The following is an 8,187-nucleotide window of genomic DNA, read 5'->3' on the forward strand; positions in this document are numbered from 1 at the left end:
GGTGGTAAGTCACCCTTAGCTGAAAGCGTTGCTAAAGTGTGCAGAGTGCAGACGTCTTCAGAGTCGGATGTCATCTCTGGCTTTCAGCGTAAAATTGAGTCTCGTGATATGGAAATAGCAGACCTGAATAAAGTCATTCAGGATTTGACCTTGCAAAATGAAACCTGTGAATTGTCTCGCAATGACATTTTCGCTAGAGAACTTGTCGAACCGAATATTGAGTTGAAAGATGGTCGATTTGAGATATCTGTTCCGTTGAAGGAAGATATTGATTTACCTAACAATTTTGTGTTGGCGTCAGATAGAGCTGCTGCTTTAAGAAAGAAAGCTTTAAAACAACCTGAACTTCGTGATTTCCTTACTGACACCATGAAAGATCTTAAATCTAATGGCTATATTGAGCGTGCTGGTGAAGCAGGAAATGTCAAGGGATTTGAATGGTATTTACCATACTTTGTGACGTCACAATTAAAAAAACGTATTGTTTACGATGGCAAGTCTGAATTTCGAGGAACTTGTGTTAATGATGTAATGTCTTCTTGTCCTGACTTGTCTGCCTTGTTAAACCCTCTGGCAGATGTCTTGGCTAGATTTCGGCTTGAAAAATTTGGTTTCATGGCTGATGTGACCAAATACTTTTTTCACATTTTGGACTCTTCAATACGTAAGCCCAATTTCATTGAACTGCTTACGTACACAGGCAGTGCCGTTTGGATCGTGAACGAACGCCCTTTGGTACCTTTGAGTGACGACCCTAGGGATTTTACTGTCATCACCCCTGCCTCACTTTTGACCCCATACTTAGACCCATACTGTGCTGTTGGGCAACCACATGATCGTGACCAACTAAGAAGGGATTATCGGTTCAATTTGTCACTTTCTCAGCAGTTTTGGAGTAAATGGATCGATTTTTACTTGCCAGGTCTTCAGGGCCGGAAAAAATGGCCGAGAATTTGGAGCCTGGTCAACTTGTAGTGGTAGGTTCTCTCCAAGATATTGGTAAACGTGGGAAGTATCAACTTGGGAGGGTGCATGAGGTAGTTCCACAAATTAGGAAAGGGAAGCCTGTGGTTCGTAGAGCCAAAGTTGCCGTCTGCAACTATGATGAGAGTACGGGGAATGTGAAAGTAGACTACGTGTTGAGGGATATTTCGTGCCTCGCCCCCGTAAAGAACACCTAAGTGTTATGGTTTGAGCCTGGTTCTGTCTGCGGTGGTCGACCTTTGTCTGAGCCCAGAACAGTCGGTTATTATCGCAACCATTGTATAGAGCAGTGGTTCCCAACCTTTTTTGGTGTCGGGGCCGAATTTCAAACTTCAGAGTACGTATGGAGCCGCATGAAAACACTCAAGTAATTATAACGAAAATTTGAAAGCATGTACCAACGAATAGCAACACTAACAAGGAAAATAACACAAATCAATTTAATGTCCAACTTGGCATTGGCTTTGAGCTTTAACGAGTTTGTCAAAGCGAGGCGCAATTGCAGAAGATGCAGTATGCAGTAGCTGCTTGAGATGGTCATCGGTCAACCGATTACGATATTTATTTTTGATTCTGATCATTTTGCTGAAAAGTGCTTCACATACGTAAGTTGATCCAAATACAGAGGCGTTTTTCTGGGCATTAGTTTTCAAGTTGGGATATTTTCCCTCTGGAACTCGACTCCAAAATTCAAGTAGGTCTTCACTTTGAAATAATTGTTTGAGCTTGATAGCTGACTGCATGTCTCGCAACTCCAATTGAAAATTATCAGGAGCAGTGGCCAGTGGCCACATTAACTGCAATAGGATTTGCAAACATGTTCATCATTGGCAAAAATAAATTCATTCCGTTAATGCGCCGGTTGAACTCATCAATCAAGTTACTGATAAGCCTGCTGTATGCTTCAAATGATCCATTGGTTCGATGGTCAGATAACGTTGGGAAATGTGTTGTAACACCACTTGCAAGCTGCGTTTTCCAAAGTAGACAATGGGCCACTCTACAAGGTGTAAGATGTAAAACGAAAAGTTCACTGACAGTGCAACCTCTACGACACAACGGCAGTGCAGTTTGTAAAAAAATAATCGCCCTAATTATTATAGCCTAAATAGATTTTTTGTATTTTTTGTGGGATTTTCAGGGGTCAATGAGAGCCGCAAGAAGGCTAGCTTGGAGCCGCATGCGGCTCTAAGAGCCGCGGTTGGGAATCACTGGTATAGAGCGTCATTTAGCGTGTACCTATGGTACCAATTTTATGTATCGTCGTATTATTCTTATTGCTGTTCATTCGTTGCATGCCTTTGTATTTGCGTATTAACTTAATCGTGAGTGATTCAAACAATTTGTGTATCATGTGTTTTTATTCATTGGCTCACAATTGTCGTCAATTCTTTTTTAGTTATGCCATGTCAGACTGTCATAACTAGGGGCCGCTATGTTCCAGACAATTTTTCACCAAATCAAACGTCATATAAAAACCGTTCAGCTCTACTGAATATTACGTCATGGAAGTTGCTAGAAAATGTGCCAAAACTGCACATCGTTCATAAGACTTGTGTCAAACCTGTTTGGACCTGTTTGGGCCTGTTTCAGTTTGAAACCTGTTTAAACAGGAAATATTACATCAGCTTTAAACACCTGGTTTGAATTGCGTGACAATGTCTTTCTATTGCGTCACAGTAGCCTTCTGCATACGTGAATTTGAGATATTGATATCTATTCTGGTCATTCGTGAAATGGTTGCTTGAAAGTTGGCCGCACATTTAACTGTTGGCTTAGTGCTTGCTAGCTGGACAAAAGTTCCGTCTTTTATCCAATTAATCTGTTCTGTAGTGACAGTTTTTAGAGGTGTACGGCGTTGCACCCCCTCGTTTTCGGTAGCCGCGGGCTAATTTTACAGAAATACACTGTTTGAAAAGAAGTTCAAGTGTGTGTTTCTTCGGTCATTACATGCAGACGAACGGATTTGGGAATCTTATGTTACAATTGTCCAACGAAGAGATTATGGTTTACCGCTGTGACCACCCACAAAACAAGGTGCTGAGAAGAAAATGGTCAAAGTTTTCTTCAAGTGTTCGAAAGTGGGATGGGCCATACAAAACTAGTCGTATATGTTCACTTCACTGAAGATCATTTTGTTATGGTGGTGCGTTTGCCTCAACTAGCACTCTAGGTGGTGCGTTTGTCACAAGTGCGAGTCTATACCCCACCCCAATGAATGTGTATGTTGCTATGAAGTGCCACAGACGAAAGAATTTTTGAAGAAAGACGCATCTAGTTGTGTTACAAATTTGACCAACTTTGAGGCACACTTACATCCTGCAGTTGTGAGGACTTTTTTTTTATAAAGAGCAGGAAGAACTGGAGAAAAACCAATAAACCGAAAGGAGAAAACGGAGACCTATCAAACGAGTAAGGATGCTACATTAGGCTAAAAATACCCTGAACGCTAAAGAATGCACACTAAAAGAAGTGATTTTATTTCCTTGCAGGCAGTATCGGTTAGGCTACAGGCATGTATTGGAGTGGATAGGCTACTACAAGGTGATGCTCTCGGAAGCAACAATCGGATTGTGCTGTCGTCATGCATTGTTTGGCGAATCCGAAACAATTTTCAAGTCCAGATGTCCGTTACACCGGATTTCAATGGCCAACTGAAGGCACATTATCAGAGAGGGAGAGTGAACTTTTATTTATTTATGAATAGTAAATATGAATGATGATTCGTAAGTTACGATTTCTTCATTTTTTACTTCAAGTATATTTTAGGTTTTGTAGAAACTTATCCAGTACAGTTTTATTAAACTGGAAAAACAATAAATCTTTGAAAAAAGCAACCGCTTGTACTAGCTCCGACCAAACCGTGATCCACCAATTACATCTAGGAAACGTTTGTTTCATCAGTCGCTAACGACGCCAACTTAGGATGACGTAACACCACCAAAGTCGTCCCAGAGCAGTGAAATATGGAGTTTCACCTGTGGTGGCGCTGCGGAGCAGTCGTTTGATATAAATTACGCCCTAACCAGTCGAACTACGAGGTTAAGATTAAAAAGTTCGCTAAGCATAATTCTGCGCTAAAAATGCTTAAAACAGTTACTATACTTGGATCCAACCCGTCAGGGGCACTTTAAAAAGAAAAACAAATAAGATTCAAATAGTTGTGCGTTGAAGGAAGTTTAGAAAAGGATAGGGAGACTTACAATACAAGCTTCCGAAATTTGAAAGTCTCTTTAAGTAACCTTGAGGGACGATCCAGTATTGTTATGATCACTATTTGAGGGACGATCCAGTATTGTTATGATTACTATTTGAGGGACGATCCAGTATTGTTATGATCACTATTTGAGGGACGATCCAGTATTGTTATGATCACTATTTGAGGGACGATCCAGTATTGTTATGATCACTATTTGAGGGACGATCCAGTATTGTTATGATCACTATTTGGAATATTTTAAATCAGCGATGCTATTAAATCTTAGGCTATGTTATTTTGTTGGAGTTTTAGGACTTCGGCAATTGCAGACGCCAAATGCGAAGGTAGGCCTAATTGTTTTCCTTGGTGTTCGGTCAATGTTACGCAATTACAGCCAAACTAACAGTGCGCATAATGTTGCACGACAATCATGACAGACTGACATGCGGTTGCACGCATAGTGCATTATAATCGTTTATGCTGAAAATCGGCAACTTTGAGAAAACGCTTTCAAATTTAGCGGGAATTCCCCCCTCCCTGGAATTGGCTTACGTCAGTGAAAAATCGACTCCAATGCCAGGCAGTGCATTCTACTGTATGATGATCGATGCTGTGTCGTTTGCGTTTGGTCTGAAGAAGAGCAGCCTTTGTACAATTGTCGGCAGCAGTGACTGAGTGGTTAGCGCGTTAGGCTCGCAGTCGTGAGCCTGCATGTTCGACTCCAGCCACCCGCAGTTGCTGTTGTTTCTCTGGGCAAGAAACTTTACGATAATTGCCTCTACCCAGTGATCGATTTTGAGTAATGGGTTGTACCAAATTTAAGTCATAAGTAGAGTAGACAACCGGAAACAGACATTGTAGACGGCTGCAGCGTGGGTCAGGTGTACGACACGTCGGAAGGCGTAGCCTACACCGATGCATAGCGCTCAAGTCCGCTTTCCCGCAATGCAGGATAAAGATAATAAAAACAAAATAAAAACAAACAAACAAACACTTCGTAAAATTGCAACCGAGAATTAGTTCACTTTCATTTGTTTTGTGAATGTCATGTTGTGCTAAGTTATTGGGTGATTGCCATAGAATCTGGGAACTTGAAAAAGCACGAACCGAAGGGAAATCCCATGAGGTAGGAAACTCGAACCCCCAGACCTTGCTGTTATGCGTCTTGCGTTTGAGGCCACCTTAGATCACGCTGTTATATCCAGGCGCAGCAGCCAATGGATTTTGTGTTCATCGAGCATTTAGTTTTTAAGGTGTTGCGGCTGTGCCATATTTTAAACTGATTGTCCTGCTTTGATATCATGCACATTATAACCACCTTTTTCTAGACCTCTGCAACGTTTGGCTCATATTGTTTGTGATGGTCAGAAATAAAAACGAACAGCGTTGTGTTAGGTCCACATATCTATCTTAGAGTCCGTATGCAAGACATAGGCACCAGTAGCGCACCCAGCATGGGGCTAAGGGGGCTCAAGCCCCCCCCCAAACCCACCACCAAAAATGATTTTTTTGTATGTTCCCCATTTATACCTTTTTCTTACAGGTTAGATATGAATAAGACTCAACAATACAACAGAGCTGAGCATTATAACAATATATTTTACATATTTACAAATAGTTTTAACAGTCGAACGTTCTCGGTTTAACTTAAACCCTCATCAGAAATATGGAAATGTTTATAAAAATGCAATAAATTTCAACTTTTTTAAGGTAAAATTGCATTAGGAAAAGGCGACTACATAAATAACTACAAAAAAATTTGCACCACAGGGAGCGTGATACATCAAGTAAATGTTGAAGAGAATGGACGTGCCTCCACCAAATAATTGTTTGTTTAAATTTGGGTTGTAGCGTTTGATTAACAATGCTTCCTTTCATAACAGTGAATTTTGGTGTCAAATTGGGATTTGTTTTTGCGTAAAATTTTAAATGAGTCAGCATAGAATTTTCGAACAGTGCAAAATAAACACTCCATGATGTGGTCTTTAATGGCACCTTTCTTTAACTCCCTAAAGTTCAGATGCTCCGTACTCTCGTGGTCTAATGTCTGGTGGACATACCGATGTACCGTACGTCAATGCCGAATCACACGGACATGTAAAACTGTATACGACATTTGAGCAGAGAGGCGAAGGCGTATGGGACTTTAGTTGAAAATACGAACTAAATTTGAATGTTTTGTAAGTAGGAAAAACGTCCAAGTTTACTGTTTACAAAATTAGTGTTTTGTTTCAAACTGTTTTCGCACTTATTTGTGTTGGCAAACGGAAAGCTAATTCTATTTTGTCATACATGACGAAAAAGTCGAGATCTACAGAAGATTGCGAGAATGGACGTAGGGATGAGGATGCTGATGGTGCTAGTAGCATGGCCAGGCGCGGATTTATGGGGGAGGGCAAGGGCCTCCCGAAATTTTGTGAGGAATTGTTGAAATTGTGTTTCCGTATCAAATGGTTTGATATGCTTCTAAATAGCTGATCTTAGTCCCACGGCGGACTTAACTTATCTCGAGGGGGGGGGGAGGGGAAGAGAATATTTTTTGTTATTATTATGGTTGAAATTATCCATCGATCAGACTCCGTTATTTTCTTTCATACAACTTCAAATACATTTTAATAGCAACATTTGTTGGAGCTGACTCAGCTACCAACGTTGAACCAAATGACGTCAGTTGAAACAATCTGAAACCTTGAATGGCTGTTTTATAATTTTTAGTCTTCATTATGTCTTCATTAATGCGGTGGGATGGCGCAGCGGGTAAGGTGCTCGCTTTTCCAATCATGCAATCCTGGTTCGACTCCCGGCTTATGCTGGTTGTTGACAAAACACCGCTCACCTCTACCCAGGGTGTAATAAATTTGGGTGGGCGTAGTTGCTGAATTAAAGGCGGCCGAGAGAAAGGAACTGGCCACCCTACTCTCGTTAGTGCCGAAGGCTTAGTATAATGAGAACCATTATCTTCTCATCACCCGATGCTTGGATTCAAGTATGGGACTCACCTTTACCTTTTTTAGTCTTTATTATAATTTCAATCAATTACCATATAAGCCTGCAAACATACAAATATCCAATTGGTCATGGACACTGTATACAGGGTTTTAAACCAAATTTCAAGTTTACTTTGCATGCTCAGCAATTTTTATTCAAGCAAAATTTATTTTTTAAACATTCACAATTGATGAAAATAGCGGTTTTAATGTCTATTTTATAGCATATCGTATACGTCGTAGTATCATTGTTCATACCTGTTTAATCTTTTTCTTTCTTTCTAATTGACTTTTAAATTTTCTGCACCCCCCCGACAAAAAACTCCAAGATCCGCGCCTGAGCATGGGGTTCACTTAGCCAACTTCTAGTCTGATTGAGAAAACGAATCCTGATGTATCGGCAACCGGTGGATTGTAAGTGCTTTTAAATATTGTATTAATCAAAGGGATGGGCATTGGCCTATTGTCACTGTCGCTATTGTCGCAAATCACTCGGCCTGCATTTCTGAATTAGCCCCCTCCTAAATTTTTTTCTGGGTGCGCTACTGATAGGCACACCACTCTGATGGCCACGTTTGTACGTGTTTCCACGTTTCGTCAATCAGCACAACTGACTTCTCTCTCCACTTTGCTTCAAAAAAGCCTGGTGGTTTTTATCCTAAGAATATTTCCAATTTCCTTTTGTCGGGTCTTCACAGTGTCTCCCATGTTTTCTTTTGCCATTCACAAACTGAGCTGCATGCTGCTGCTAATCTACTCTGTAGCATTTTCAAGTTTATTGTTATGCAAATCAGTTTCCAGATGTAGGACACACAAGTCACAACCAGAGTCTTAACTTTAAAAAACCAAGTTTATTATGAACCCAACAAGGTTTTGGAAGCAATAAACTGAACAGTATATCACCAAGATCAATAGTGTTATTGCGAACAAACCCTCGACAAGTCGGGAGCAGCATTGCAAACCGATAAAAACGACCAGAAAAAAAAACGGCAAACCAAGCCAAAAATTAAATGATTT

Source organism: Aplidium turbinatum, chromosome 8 (genome assembly GCF_918807975.1).
Source record: "Aplidium turbinatum chromosome 8, kaAplTurb1.1, whole genome shotgun sequence".
Lineage (NCBI taxonomy): Eukaryota > Metazoa > Chordata > Ascidiacea > Aplousobranchia > Polyclinidae > Aplidium > Aplidium turbinatum.